The 15,064-nt window shown below is 52.7% G+C and overlaps 1 protein-coding gene and 1 pseudogene across 3 annotated transcripts in view; both read right to left on the bottom strand.

Moving 5' to 3' along the window:
• Positions 1 to 15,064, bottom strand: part of GRIK4 (glutamate ionotropic receptor kainate type subunit 4) — a 261,622-nt gene that overhangs the window by 137,599 nt on the left and 108,959 nt on the right. The gene's annotated exons all lie outside the window — the stretch shown is intronic.
• LOC132221968 (ADP-ribosylation factor-like protein 4A) lies at positions 412 to 1,032 on the bottom strand (annotated as a pseudogene).

Genomic DNA, 15,064 nt, shown 5'->3' with positions numbered 1-15,064 from the left:
AATGCAAAATTAAGCATAAAATAGCAAAATGTATATTCAGTGTGAGAAACAAAATCCTGAAATTCATTTTTATAATTTATTTTTAATTAATTCATATTTTTTTCTTCTTCAAAATTTTACTTTTCTAACTTCAGGTCAAATGTCCACAACTGTTTTCTGGACAATTTGTTCCTTGCTTGTCTTCCCCAAACGGCAGTGCCCAAAGATCTGCGGGGCAGGGAGAAGAGGCCATACTAAAAAGCACTGCATCTACTCATCGCACAAGGCAGCAGAGCTGGGCATCTGTCCAACAAAACGAGCTTTCACAGCACCAGACAGGCAGGCAAGCCAACCAGGCTGTAGACCTCTTCCCACTTGTCCAAATCAGACCAGAGAGAACCTACTTCACACAGATATGAAAGGTCTCGCCATTCATCTCTTCTTTTTCTGTTGCCGCTATATTTTCCTTCTTTTAATTATCATCTCATGTAGCTTCTCACGTCCTTCCTTTAGTCCACCTCCTATGATTGCACAGGTGGGCTGCAAATGCTAGGGAGTTGACAGCTCAGTTCCCCCACGGCGAACAATTTACCAATTTCTGAGAGAGACAATGAATTTCTCAGGTCATGTTTGTTAGCAACTATAAGTACAGGGACTCCTTGGTTTTCTGAGATCCTAGTTATTTCATGAAGTTCAGTTTTCGCTTCTTCCATCCTTTCAACATCAACAGAGCCCACAACAAACACGATGCCGTCTGTGCCTCTGGGGTATGACTTGCACAGTGGTCTTAATTTCTCCTGACCACCTACATCCCAGAAGTGAAAAGTGACTGTTTTAGAATTTCCCAAGGTTGCCTTAATTTTTCCGGTGTTAAGTCCTTCGGTAGGTGCGGTATCTACAAATTCATTGAACTAAAGCCTGTATAGGACAGCTGTTTTTCCAGCACAGTCCAAACCCAGAATGACAATGTGATAGGCTGGACAGGATAGAAGTTTGGTCTGACAGTCCATTCCCCACTTCCAGCTGAAATAAGTGTTTCAAACTGAAATGCATTCTTCTTGATGCTTTACTTCTCCTCCCTGGGGACCCAGCTACAAGACTGCTGACGAACCGCCTGCGTCTCGACCAATCGCCAGTGGGACTGGCCAGTCAAATCCTTGGTGTTTTGTTTTGTTTTGTTTTTTACATGCATGGAGCAAGGTCAGAGAGCAGACAGACTGGCCCAGTGATGGGACTGGGACAGAATCTGCCGCTAAAAGAAAGGACGTCTTCAGAAAAGATGGCCAGAGCCAGAGCTGCTTTGGTTGATGTCCCACGTTTGCTGAGGGCTGGTCACACTACCTTTCACCTGCGGCAGTTGAGGGCATATACCAGGGGTGGGCAAACTTTTTGACTCGAGGGCCAAAGTGGGTTCTTAAACTGGACCGGAGGGCTGGAACAAAAGCATGGATGGAGTGTTTGTGTGAACTAATATAAATTCAAAGTAAACATCATTACATAAAAGGGTACGGTCTTTTTTTTTTTTTTTAGTTTTATTCATTTCAAACGGGCCATAGTTTGCCCACGGCTGGCATATGCCCTCCGCTGTCACCAGGTGGCTCTGCCACAGAACCTGGAAAGAGCTGTTGTTTATTTTTATTAATTTTAGAGAGAAAGAAAGAAGGGGAGGGGAGGGAGAGAGAGAGAGGGAGGAGAAGAAGGAGGAGGAGGAGGAGGAGGAAGAGGAGGAGGAGGAAGGGGAAGAGGAGAAGGAGGAGAACATCAACTTGTCATTCCATGTATTTATGCATTCATTGGTTGATTTTTGTATGTGCCCTGACTGGGGATTGAACCCACAACCTTGATGTATCAGGATGACACTCCAACCAACTGAACTGCCTGGCAGGGTCTGTGTTTGTTTTGATAGTCACGCCTCCACTATTGCGTGGGGGGCTGTCACCCTGGTGAGTGTTTCCATGACTACTGACTGACTGCAGACACTCCTTGGGCCCAGACACAGCGGGAGCCCAGCCCTTAGGATGCCCCTGCTAAATGCATGGGTTTGATGTTGCCTGGAAGTGAGGGGAGATTACTCAGCCAGTTTCCCAAGATGAATTCTTTGGGCGGGACATGATTAAGCTGGGATGGTGTCGTGCTGGTTCCCAGGCAGGGAGCAGGGGAGAGTGGCCCAGGAGCTGTGGGTGGAGGCTTTATGCACCATGAAGTGTCACACAGACATTGTGATGCTCCCTGTCCACAGTCTAGCCACTGCACTTCCGCAGCCTCTCCAAGTGCCAGGCGGGCACAGCGGACACCGAGGCTTACTCCCAGCCACCCCACCCCTGCACTGTGTGACAGCAGCAGGATTTAGCACCTCAACCCTGCTCCAGCAATGAGTTCTGATTACTCCAGTCAGGGGGCAGCTTACGTGTGTGGTTGTAGAGTTCATAGCTAAGCTTGGTTTTGACGTTTTTTAAAAATTGGGGGGAAAATTAAAATAACATTTTGTGACACTTGAAAATTATATGAAATTATTAATAGCCATAAATAAAGTGCTATTGAAAAATGGCCATGCCCACGTGCTTATGTCTCAGCTGTGGCTGCTTTTGTGCAACAAGGACTGTGTGGACCACAAAGCCTAAAATATCCACTACGTGTCTCTTCACTGAAAATGTCTGGCAACTCCTACTCTCCATCAATCGTAGTAACCCCATTTCCTCCCCGTGTTCTCCTTATAAGAACCCAGACTAAGCTGAGCAGAGCCTGTGGCCCCAAGTGACAATAATCGTCCAAGGTGGTTAGGAGCTGCAAATAGGCCCAAGAAGACTTGCACAGGGTGGACTCTGTCTGGTTCTCACTTCACTGCTACACTTGAAAAAAATGTGGTACTGAAAGCCCATGACTGAGAGGGAACCACTCTCAGGATAGTGACGCTTGGGTAGAGGAGTGATGCATGGGTAGAGGAGTGATGAGGTGGGCTAACCTGGGTCCTGCAGCCATTGGCAAGACACCAAAACCAATCAGCCGTGATGCCACACACCTGAAGACTTCAGCCGTAAACACCAATTCGTTTCCTCTTCTTAAAAAAATATGTTTTTATTGATTTCAGAGAGGAAGAGAGAGGGAGATAGAAGCATGGATGATGAGAGAGAATCATGGATTGGCTGCCTCCTGCATGTCCCCTACTGAGGATAGAGCCTGCAACCCAGGCATGTGCCCTGACTGGGAATTGAATCAAGACCTCCTGATGCTCAACCACTTAGCCACACTGGCCAGGCGCCAATTAGTTTTCTTATTGATTAAGCTGCTTTGGGTTTAGTTTTGTTACTTGCAGCCCAAAGGACCTCTTGAATCTGACCACTTGACCCAAAAGTTCTCCTCTCCCCATTCCTTGCCCAGCTGGTTCTACTCATCTTTCAAGCTTCATAGTGAGAAGTAATGTCCTAGGAAGGTCATCTGTGACCTCCTGGACTACCTAGTGTCCCTGTGCTGGACACTATCCCTTTCCAGAGGGCCGGGGACTTGCCCTTTTGTGACACACATGGCATCTCTAGTGCTGTGTTATCCCTGCCTTCCTCACTGTCTTCCTTCTCCATCAGGTCAAGGCCATGTTTATGTCCTCCACTGTATGCTATGTGCCTACAGCAATGCTTGGCAATTGGGTGCTAACTAAGTTGGAAAAACCCACAGCATTTCCCAGCTTGTTTTGTGGAACACCAGTGTCCCGTGAGATACTACTGGGTGAGACTCCAAGACGTTCTCACTTACCTACGCCTATTGTAGAGCCCATTTTCTTCTGCAGTGTTTCACTCCCATGTCCTCTATGGACTATACATCCGAAGTAGACTCAAGCGTTAGTCAGCATTCCAGGTCGTTGTCTAATTAATTTCCCCCCAAACAAAGCTAAGTGGTTTTTACTACTGAACTTCTGAGACCTGTCATGGTGCTGGGCCATGCTGGGGTCCTCATTCTGTGTGGCTAAGAGGGAACTATAACATGCAGCATTTCCCAAACTTAGCTGACAATGGCACCGTTTTTTCTAAGTCAAGTAATATCTTACTGGATTCTATGGGTCTTGTGTGTTTCTTAAAGCGTGTGGAAGGCTGGTTTAGAGACTTTGGGAAAAGACAAAGGCAAAGGCAAAGCATTAAGAGTTCCTCAGTCATCTCCAGCATAAAACAGCCAGCTCGCGAAAGCGCTCCCAGAGCACAGATGCAAGGCACAGGGCCCGGGTTCCTCGGGAGGAGGAAAGTGAGGCCGAAAGCCAAAAGTGGCCCGAGGGGGGTCTCGCACCCGCTGTCTGAGGGGGCACAGACCGTGCTGACCAAGCCTAACGGATGCCTGGGCAGATGGACCCAGAGGGGTCCCCTAGAGGCCAGAGCAGGCCCAGCTGGCATCTCAGCTCAGTCGTTACTTGGAGGCTGGGATCCCAACTCACCCCAGAAGCTCAGACGGATGGCTCTGGAGACAATTCCTCTGGCGAGGGGGCGCCACTTTCTGCGTGGTCCCCTCTTGGCTAAGATGTCCGTCCCCACACTGTCAGTGTCATAAACTGTGAGCATCTGCAAGGCTGTTATGAAGGTGCTGCCCAGGGAGTGCTCCAGGGAGGACTTCAGACCTTGGGTTTCCTCCACGCTTTCTGGGCGCAGCCAGTGTGGGTGGGAGTGGAGGAGCCACCGCCAAATCCAGAGGCAAGAACTCCCGTGGAATCCACGTTCCCCCTCCAAACAGGCGAGGCTTGGTGCCAGCCCACGGGTGATGGCAGAGGGCTCTGTGCCCAGGAGGGAAACCAGGTGTGATGCAGCTCTCCTTTCTAGTGACCGTCTCATGTTGGAACCAAAAAAATAAACTAAAAGGGAGAGAGCCGAGAGATTGGGTCTTGGTGCTTCCCCGAGTCCGGGAGCTCTTTTCTGTGTTACAGCTGCAGAGGTGGGCCTCCTCTGAGAAAGAGGGACCAGCCACTAATTCCCGAGGCCTTTCTGGGCCATGTACCACCCTTAGTATTTTCCACCCATACATGGTTTTGTCTCCCGAGCCCCGGTGAGACCCGGAGAACTGCTATCCGTATTTCACGGAGAAGACCCGAGTTCTGAAGGAGAGGCCTGGCCCAAAGACACACCAGAGCGAAGGAAACCTGGGGGTTGATAAGAAGCTCGTTATCTTTCCAATAGGCCCAGCACATTCCAGAAAGCCGCCAGGCAGGCGTGGTGGCGGCAGACAAACCCTCTCTGCCCGCCTCCATCCTGCCTCCCACAGGCTGCCCTCAGCACAGCTGTTCGTCTCTCTGCAGGCCTGGGGCCTGATGGCCAGAGGCATGCCTTCCTGACGCTGTGGCTGTGCCACCCAGAGCCGAGACACTCGAGACACGCCTGGGCCATTGACATGACGCGTGAGCTCACTGGGTTCCCTCAGGACAGAATCCTGCCCCTCCTCCCAGCGCAGAAACATCAGCTCCACGAAAGGTGTCATCAGGCAGGAAACCAGCTGAGCACAGCGGGGCTGCAGGCGCCGGTGCCATGGGAAGCAGAGTGGACAACGGGCTGAGTGAGTCAGGTTGCATGGCCGGCAGAGAAGCTGCTGGGGCAACCCTGCCTGGCCCCAGCCGCGGGTTCCATGGGCCAGGATGCTCCCTGCTCCTTCAATAATAAGAATATCTGGGAGTCTCAAAGTCAGAATCTGAGCCAGGTGCCCACTGCAGACCAATGGGAAGTCTGAGAAGCACACGGGGTGCGACTATTGGGGTCCATTTGCATGAGGGCCTAAGGAGGCCCAGGAGAGGAAATTAGCTCTGAGAGAAAATGGAGTGATGGTAAACATAGTTTAATAATTTAAGAATTGCAGGAAGAGAAATTATTTCAAGGTAGCATGACGCCTCACACAGCCTTTTGAGACAAATCCTGGAGAGTGTGTGCTACAGACCAAGCAGAAGGGAGAGCGGTTTCCTTAGGACACTGGGCATACAAGCAGCCCACTGCCTTCCCTGTGCAGTGGAAGTGGCACAGGAGGCCTGGGCACTATTTTATCCACAGAGGACTTGGGGGTCAAGAGTCAGAGAGGTCAGGAACCACGGGACCCACCGAGGGCCTGAGAGCAGGTGGGGCCGGTGGTCCCGCCATTTTGCGGGAGGATGGAGTATGGCATACAGAGTCGGCATAAGAATGTTTGAATTACACTTTCAACTAGTATTCGTCCGGCTGGTGTGGCCTGGAGAACCCAACGCGCAAGAGCAATGCCAGGCCTGTTCTGGGTGGTCCAGGTGACAAGCGCTTTACCACCTGGCTCAGGGCAAACGCTGAGTTTGCACGTGGTGCGTCAGGTCAGGCCTGCCATCCAGTACCTGGAACGGGGTCTGTGATGCTGGAGGAGAAACACCTCTGTCCTAATTCCAATCCAAGCAATTAAGGATTGTCACTTGGACAAGCCACTCAACCTCCCCAAGGAACACTTTCCTCACCAAAAACAGGCAGCAATGGTTCACCACCCAGGCATCTCGTGGTTAAAGATGATAAGCTGACCTGGGCCCCAGGCAGCAGAAGAAGCTTCTGTGCCAAGTGCCCTGGGGGAGGTCAGGGCTGGAGGGGGGACGAGGCCCTGCCGCTTCTGTCCGCGTAGAAAGGAGAGCCACCAGGGGGCTCAGGGCCTTCAAAGCATTGTACTTCCCCAAAGAGTTTTCACTGCTCATTTGCTTAGTAAACCCTGCTTATTTTTTAAATATATTTTTATTAATTTCAGAGAGGAAGGGAGAGGGAGAGAGAGAGAGAAACATCACTGATGAGAGAGAATCAGTGATCGGCTGCCTCCTGCACCCCCCACACTGGGGATCTAGCCCGCAACCCAGGCATGTGCCCTGACTGGGAATCGAACTGTGACCTCCTGGTTCCTGGATCGACACTCAGCCACTGAGCCACACCAGCCGGACAGTGAGTTAGCTCCTCTTCCCTGGGCTCTGGCCATCGGCTCAGCTCATTGGCTGACTAATCCTTTTGGGTTTCCTCACTGCAAAGGTAGGCTCTCCCCTATTTGCCCCTCCATCTCCAGGGCAAAGCGCCCAGTAACTGTTTCAAATGAAAAGACTGTGAGCCTTTGCCCTGACCAATTCCCACTGACCTCAGCCCAGCTTAATGCGATTTCCATGTAATCAGCACTGACAGCTTCCAAAATGCAGACATCTTGTTCCAAAAGAACACCATCAAGAGAGAAGACAACCCACACAATATGAACAAATATTTGCACATCATATACATGAGGGACTTGTTTCTAAAACACATAAATAACTCTTACAACTTAATGGAAAGACAAATAGCCCAGTTAAAAATGGACCAAAGATCTGAATAGATATTTTTCCAAAGAAACTATACAAATGGCCAATCGGCACATGAATAGATACTCAACATCAGCAGCCATTAGGAAAACACAAATCAAAACCACAGGAGATAGGCTGTGAAGAAATACACTCCTGGTGGGAATGTAAAATGGTCCCTCTGAAAAAACAGCCTGGCAATTCCTCAGAAAGGTAAACACAGATTTACCATGTGCCCCAGAAGCCTCACTCCTAGGAATACAGCCAAGGGAAATAAAGCACGCAGCCACACGAAGTGCGTGCACTGACATTCCACACAGCTGAAAAGTGAAGAAAACCTCAATTCTCCATGAACTGAAGAATGAATAAATGAGACGTGGCACATCCATACTGTGGAGTCTTACTCGGCCACGAAAAGGGAGCGCTGGTGCTGCTACAATCATTAGCCTTGAGAACGGTGCTCCACGTGAGAGAAGCAGGCCCAGCAGACCACACATGGCAGATGCCACTGGAGGAAACCATCCCGAATGCGTAAGTCCACAGACACAGAAAGCAGGTCACTGGCTGTCAGAGGCCAGAGGGGAGGAGGGGGTTGAGGAGCTATAGCTACAAGTCAAGGATGCGCTTTTTGAGGTGATGAAAATGTTTTTAAAGTGATGGTGGTGACAGTTAGACAGCTCTGAATGTACTAAAATCCATTGAATGATATACTCTAAGTAGGTGAACTGTATGGTATGTGAAGCATATCTTAGCAAAGCTGGTGAAGATAAGTCAGAACCAACACACAAAAGAGCCAGATTCAGATGTCCGCATTTTTCTGACATCTAACTCTCAAGCTTCTGACTTTGGAAACAAGAGTCTGAATTCACCTTTTCTGTCGAATCCCCTACCACACTGAAAACAGACCTGAGTGTGGAGTGACTACTCAATAAATACTTGCTGAACTGCAAATGATGAAGAGGCAAAAATTAAAACAGGCCACGTGGCCTCTGGCTGAAATGCAGTGTCGCCAGCTAATACTGTCCCAGCCTTTGGGGGAACTGCTCACCCATTTGATTCCTGTCTGACTACAACTGTTAGGGCCCCTGGCTGCAGGGGAACCTGAGGCCCAGGAAGCCCAGTGGCCTGCCTGCGGCTGCAGTTGAAACTGACCGCGGTACAAGTAGTTAGCGTGGCTTGGCTTAGGGAAGGGGAACCTGAAAACTGGCATCTAATGAACAGCCACGTCCTAGAGCTCGCTGTGCACCCTCTCCCGGACTCGTTTTCTTTGCTTTAAAATGGAATAACTCCCAGTGCTTCCTGTGCAGACAGGATGAGCTAATGGCCTTTAAACCGTGCAGGGCTCTTCCTCCTTCCCTCTGGATGCACTGCACCCAGCTCACGTGGACAGGGGCGTCCCGCCATGGCCCGCCTCTCTTCCCCGACCTGGCTGGTGGGGAAGATGTGGAGCACTGAAAAGCAACATGAAACAAAAGAACCCTCAGGAGTGAGTCTGCTTTCCGTCCCCACCTCACTGACCGCCCAGGGCCTATCAACACAGACCACTCTTTCCTCGGTTTCCAGAGGGTCCCTTGGCTCCCTGCCCCCAGCATCTCCTCCTCTCCCTCCTTTGCTGGCTCCTCTCATCTCTTTGGTCCCTTCGTCTTGGGGCACCCAGAACGTTGACTGTGGGCCTCTTTCTCTATCTACCCCGGCCCAGCCTCCTGTTTCACATGTGACCCACATGCTGATGACCTCCAGCCTCCATCTCCAGTAGAACCCAGTCGCTTGAACTCCAGACTTACTTCCCACTTCCTACTGCTCCTGGCATCTCCGAGAGAATGTGCAGGGCTTCACTAGCCCCATCTCCTCGCCTGTCACAGCGAGTGCCAGCCCCAACCTTGCAAGCCAAACCCTTGCAGTCACGCTTGACTCTCAAACCTCAGGTCTAAACCAACAGGAATTTCTCTTGGCTTTACCTTCAAAGTCTACCCAGAATATCACCACTTTGGGCTTCCTCAGCGGCCACAGCTGGTGCCAGCCCCTCGATCCCCCTGGGTGACCGACAACCTCTGAAACGGGTCTTCCCACCCCCTCGCTGTCCCCACAGCCTATCCTCATGACAGCAGAGCAGTCCCTTCAACATCCAAGTCTGACCACGACCCGCCTCACTCAGACCTTCCGGTTTAACCTAAAGAGCCTAAAGAACTCTGGTTTAACCCAGAGGCTTGACTCTTACACCCACGCTCAGACCTCACCTCTGCTTCTCCACCTTCGCTTACAGTGGACCAGCTGCAAAGCCATCGCTTGTGTCCTGAACCCGCAGGCCCGTGAGGCGTTCCCCAGCCACCTCTTTCCTTTGACCTTTCCTACCCCTTTCCCTGCTTCATTTTTCTCCTTACTACTCATCCCTGCCCCCCCCCCCCACACACACACGGTTATTGTTCATATTCTTCATGAGGCAAGGATTCTGGTTTGTTTTAGTTCACACTTTATGTCCAGGGCCCAGAACAGGGCCTTGTCCACAGCAGGAACCAAACACATTTGTTCAGTGAATGAATTTATGAACCAAGGTGGAAGCCTGGTATAGACACCGCCCTTGAGGGGACTGTGAAGGCTACAGTGGGGAGCAGTGGCCAGGAGTCCCCAGTGCTTCAGGGCAGCTCCTGGAGGAGGCGGTTTGACTTCGACTCTGCAGGAGAGGATGGGGCAGCAGGCAGTGCCTTGCCTCCTGTGGTCCCAGGCCATGGTCACGGTGTGGTCTAAGCAGCTGCTTGTGCTGGCATTGGGTGGCAATGAGGAATATAACGCGTGAGATACAGCGGGTGCTGGCAGCTGCCCATGAGGCAGCAGATGCAATAGGAAGTCTTTGCAGAGCTGGGTAGGGTTCTCTCCATTTTGCATGGCAGCAAAGGTGATGGGCTATGTATTAGAGCCAGGCCTGGGGCCAGCCTCGCTGGGCAGATGGGCACCGACAGCCCCCTTGCCCTGACTATGACCACGCATTGGCAACATCCAGAACTGTATGGGCTGAGGATGGGGCTTCTGAGAGCTGTGTCCTTCTGACCCAGGACACTGGAGCGGAGCCAGCCTTGGGCTCCTCAGAGCAGCAGGAGGTCCGGCAAAGGGTGCAGGCAGGTGATAAGCAGGGAAGGCTGCTGAGCTGGCAGCACAGAGATCTGCAGAGAAGGGGGAGCGCAGGCCACACACTGTGATGGAGGCAAACCGCTCTCCAAGGTGAAGTGCAGAACAGGGGGGAAGCATGAGGCTGTTGTGAACATACCAGGAGGTGGGTGTCCAGAGCAAAGGCAGCAGGAGGGGAAAGGCCGCCTGGCACAGAGCTCTTGTGAACAGCAGCTTGTTCATGCCCCAGCCAGCCTGAGGCAGCTGCAATCACGCGCAACTTACAGACGAAAGCCCTGGGTTCAAATAGGCCAATGCCTTTGCCGAGGCCACAGCCAGCCCAGGCACAGGCAGATTGGGACCCACGTTTCTCTAACTCCAAACCCATGATTCTTCACAGGAACCTAGGAGGCCTTCTGGAAACTTGGGGGACATTTTTGCTTGCACATATAGTAATGCCCAGGCATTTATGGATTGAAATATATTTTATTATGCTATTAGAGGCCTGGTGCACAAAATTCATGCATGGGGGTGGTGTCCCTCAGCCCGGCCTGCACCCTCTCCAATCTGGGACCCCTTGGGGAATGTCTGACTGCTGGAAATGCTGGCTTCTAACTGCTCACCTGCCTGCCTGCCTGATTGCCCCCTAACCACTCCCCTGCTGGCCTGATCACCCCCAACTGCCCTCCCCTGCCAGCCCAATGGCCTCCAACTGCCCTCCCCTGCCGGCCTGATGGCCCCCAACTTCCCTCCCTTGCTAGCCTGATTGCCCCCAACTGCCCTCCCTTGCTGGCCTGATTGCCCCCAACTGCCCTCCCTTGCTGGCCTGATTGCCCCTAACTGCCCTCCCCTGCTGGCCTGATCTTGCCCCTAACTGCTTGCTCCCCCTCACCAGCCTGATCTAGCCCCTAACTGCTTACTTCCCCGCTGGCCTGATTGCCCCTAACTGCTTGCTCCCCTGCCAGCCTAACTACCCTGAACTGCCTCTATCTCAGCCCCCACCACCATGGCTTTGTCCGGAAGGAAGTTGGACATCCGGAAGACATCAGGCAGACCCAGTCTAATTAGCATATTACCATTTTATTAGTGTAGATTTTATTTTAATTTATCCTAGATGTTACATTTAGGACATAGTGTGTTTTTAAGTCATGTGTGCAGAAAGGTTATAGTACCTCTGAATTTCATTTTAGGATAGAAAAGTGGGCTTTTTCAAGATACTTGTTATAAAATGGATTGGACTGAGTTGAGAAAACCCCCACCATACAAGACCAGAAAGGGCGAGAGCTGTCACACTTGTTCTGGCCAAACCTCCTGGACCCTTCCTCTGGAGGCTGAGAGCCAATAGGGGGGCCTAGAGCGGGGGGCTGTGTGTTCTGGGGCTGGAGTATGGACGGATGCAGGAAGGGGGTGAGGCAGGGCAGGAGCTCTGGCTGTCATCACCACTGCTGGCCTTTCTGAGGTCTATCCCTGACCTGACAGCCCCACCCCACGCACCACCCCAATGCAAACGACACCATGGAGCGTGGGGCCTGCTGCCGATCGTGTGCTGATGGCTACACAGAGCCCTTCTGCATGAGGAAATGTGCTGTGTGTGCTTTGGGGTCCTTCCCTGGTTCACTGGGAGCCTCGGGGGCCCACCCTCCTGCAGTGACGGGGTCTATAGGAACAGACATGTGCAGAGGCCCCCAGTGAGCCAGTGTGTGCATGCTGTGCAGTCAGCATTTAGGATTTGGAGTTAGCGGGGACTGTAGGTTGTCCCTACATTTCTGTCTAGAACTATTTTGCTCAAAACTTGGCTCAGACGTCACCTCCCCTGGGAAGCCTTCCCTGACTCCTGGCCGCTCCCCTGTTCATACTGCCCTCTGTGCTAGAGAACTCTGCACACTGGCTTCCGATCCTTACACAGCCCTCTCCTTTGTTAGACCCCGAACACCTAGACAGAGGGGGAGCCTCACACACTGTCCCAGACACACGCAGGACAGACTGGCCTTCCTTAGCTCCAAGGCCAATCCCGCTCCACCACCACAGCTCTGTGGCCTTCGGAAAGTCCCACCTCCTTCCTGGGCCTCAGTTTCCTCATCTGTAAACTGAGTGCACGGGATCTGACTCAGGATCGTTTCTGGCCTGATGCTCAGGATGTGAGCTGGGGTGGCCCGACCCTCCCTGCACACTGAGTGGGACTCCGGACTCCAGGTGGGTGGTGTGCAGTTGCTGTGGTTGCCACGGTGACATTCAGCATGATGTCCTCACAGGCACCTCTCGCTGGGGTCCCAGGCCAGGCAGCTTTCAGCATCTATGGCAGTGGTTCTCCACCTTGGCTGCACATTAGAATCACCTGGGAATCTTTTTAAAATCCTGATTTCTGGGCCTCATCCTCTGGAAATTCTGTTTCTTTGTGATGGGGTGGGGCCACATTAGTAACAAGGAAACAGAATTTCTGGAGGATGAGGCCCAGAAATCAGGATTTTAAAAAGATTCCCAGGTGATTCTAATGTGCAGCCAAGGTTGAGAACCACTGATCGATGGGCTGCTTTCTCCTGAACAGCCAGCTGGGTCTTGTTAGCTCTATCGTCATCTATGAGAAGGCCCAGGGCCGCTGCCCCATCTGGCAGAAGCAGGCAGCCTAGATACTGCTGCAGACCAGGGGAGGGGCCTGTTATGGGGAAGGGCTCCAGGAAGAGCCCCGAGGCAGGTCCCTTTGGGGAGAGCCCGGGCCTGGGGGGGCCTGTGCGGGCTCTGCTCCTGCCAGGCCCAAGGACAGGGCTCTGGTGCGTGGCGTCAGGCCCATTTCGTGTTATTACCTCAAAATGCTTCTTCACAGATGCACACAGCCAGGGAGTGAGTGGTCTGTGGGCGCTGCACCTGCCAACCCTGCCAGCGAGACTGCCCTGCTGCTGACACTGTGTTTCACCCTGGGCACTGGGCACCGCCCGCTGCTTCCGCTCCAGACAGGGCCTCAGCCATGCCCTCAGAGGCAGGGCAGCTCCGCCAGCTGCTGCGCCCGCCCTGGCGGCTCCCAGGCCTGGCAGGCAGTGGGCAGGCCAGACCCCACAGGCTGACCTTCCTTCCTCTTCTGCATAATAACATGTCTGACTGGCATGGCCTCCGGTGCACCTGGTGCTGAGCAGCTTATGTCTCAATAGGGCCAAAGAGACCTCCCCCTCTCTGTGTAGTCAGCACGCGTGTTTCTCGCGGGGCTGGAGAAACACATGTTTTGGAAACAATCCAAATCTTCTCTGGTGAGACACAGAAGGCCCTTCATGGCAGATATGGTAGCCACACTGCCCAAGGTCGGGCCAGGCCTCCTGGGAGGGAAGGCTGACGCCCCGATGGGCAGGAAGCCCGGTGTTCTGGGGAGCGGAAGACCCCTGGCCCGTTACAACCCCTCTGGGCTGGATCACAACTGGCAGCTCACACTAGGAACACAGTGCAGCACCCACCTTTGTGGGCACAGCCCGGCTCGCGTGGGAGAACGTCCCCCTTCTCACCCCCACCCCACCTCCTGGGCCTGGAAGAGCAAAGACCGGGCCTAGAGCACCCTTAGCCAGGGGTCCCCGGCCTCCTCCTTGGGGACTAGGGCCTTTGGAAGGGGTGAGAAGCATAACTGACTGCAGGTGAGGCTCAGGACTCTGTGTACCTCCTAAATCAGTGATGGCGAACCTTTTGAGCTCGGCGTGTCAGCATTTTGAAAAACCCTAACTTAACTCTGGTGCCGTGTCACATATAGAAATTTTTTTATATTTGCAACCATAGTAAAACAAAGATTGATATGTTTGATATTTATTTTATATATTTAAATGCCATTTAACAAAGAAAAATCAACCAAAAAAAATGAGTTCAAGTGTCACCTCTGACACGCGTGTCATAGGTTCGCCATCACTGTCCTAAATGCTCAGGAGAGGAGAAGGAAGTAGTTGCTGTGCTGCAGCCCGAGGGGGTGCGCGGGGAGCGGGGGCTGTAGGAGGGGGCGGGGACGGCGGGGCACCAGGCTTCATGGCCCCAGTGCTTTTCTTTCTCTCTCCATCTTTCCTTTTTTAAGGGAAACACACTGAAGGGCTTCGATTTAATTAGGCCGCGGAAGACATGATCCTGGGTGTGTGAGGCGGGGGCGGGTTCGGGGTGCCTTTCTCCCCAGTCCTGTTAGTCCTACTGCAGCCTCGGGGAGGCCGAAGGCACCGTCTGACCCCTGTGCCCACATAGCCAGGCGTCAGGCTCGAGGAGGCCCGTGTGGGATGGAAGGGACCTCAAAACCCCATACACTCTGGTTCTCAAACTGTGGCTCAGCTCCCACCTGCTGGGATCCTGTAGTGATTTTATTTGAACAAAAGATTTAACCACTAACAGGAAGTTTGGCGACCACTGACCTATTCTGATCATCTCACTTTAAGACGAGACCTCCGGGACTCTCGGGGGAGAAAAGCCTGTCTGAGCTCACACCGCAGACCAAGGACCAAGCTAGGACTTGAGCCAAGTCCTATCTTGATGTTGAGTCCACTGTTCTGGTCCCTAACGCCCCCAATTATTTGATCTGCTGCTAACAGTGTCCTTCCAACAGACCTCCCCCTGCATCAGACCTGCAGAGGCATCACAGTGTCTCCCGCTCCCACGGCCGGCCACCGGTGGGCGCCCACCAGTCACCCAGTCACCCAGTGCAGCCCCAGGACTTTCTCAGGCGAGAGGAAGAGTCGGCTGAAAGGGGGAGGT

The sequence above is a fragment of the Myotis daubentonii genome, chromosome 19, assembly GCF_963259705.1.
Source record: "Myotis daubentonii chromosome 19, mMyoDau2.1, whole genome shotgun sequence".
NCBI classification, from domain to species: domain Eukaryota; kingdom Metazoa; phylum Chordata; class Mammalia; order Chiroptera; family Vespertilionidae; genus Myotis; species Myotis daubentonii.
The sequence above is the reverse complement of the archived record's forward strand: the minus strand, read 5'-3'. Positions and strand labels throughout refer to the sequence as shown.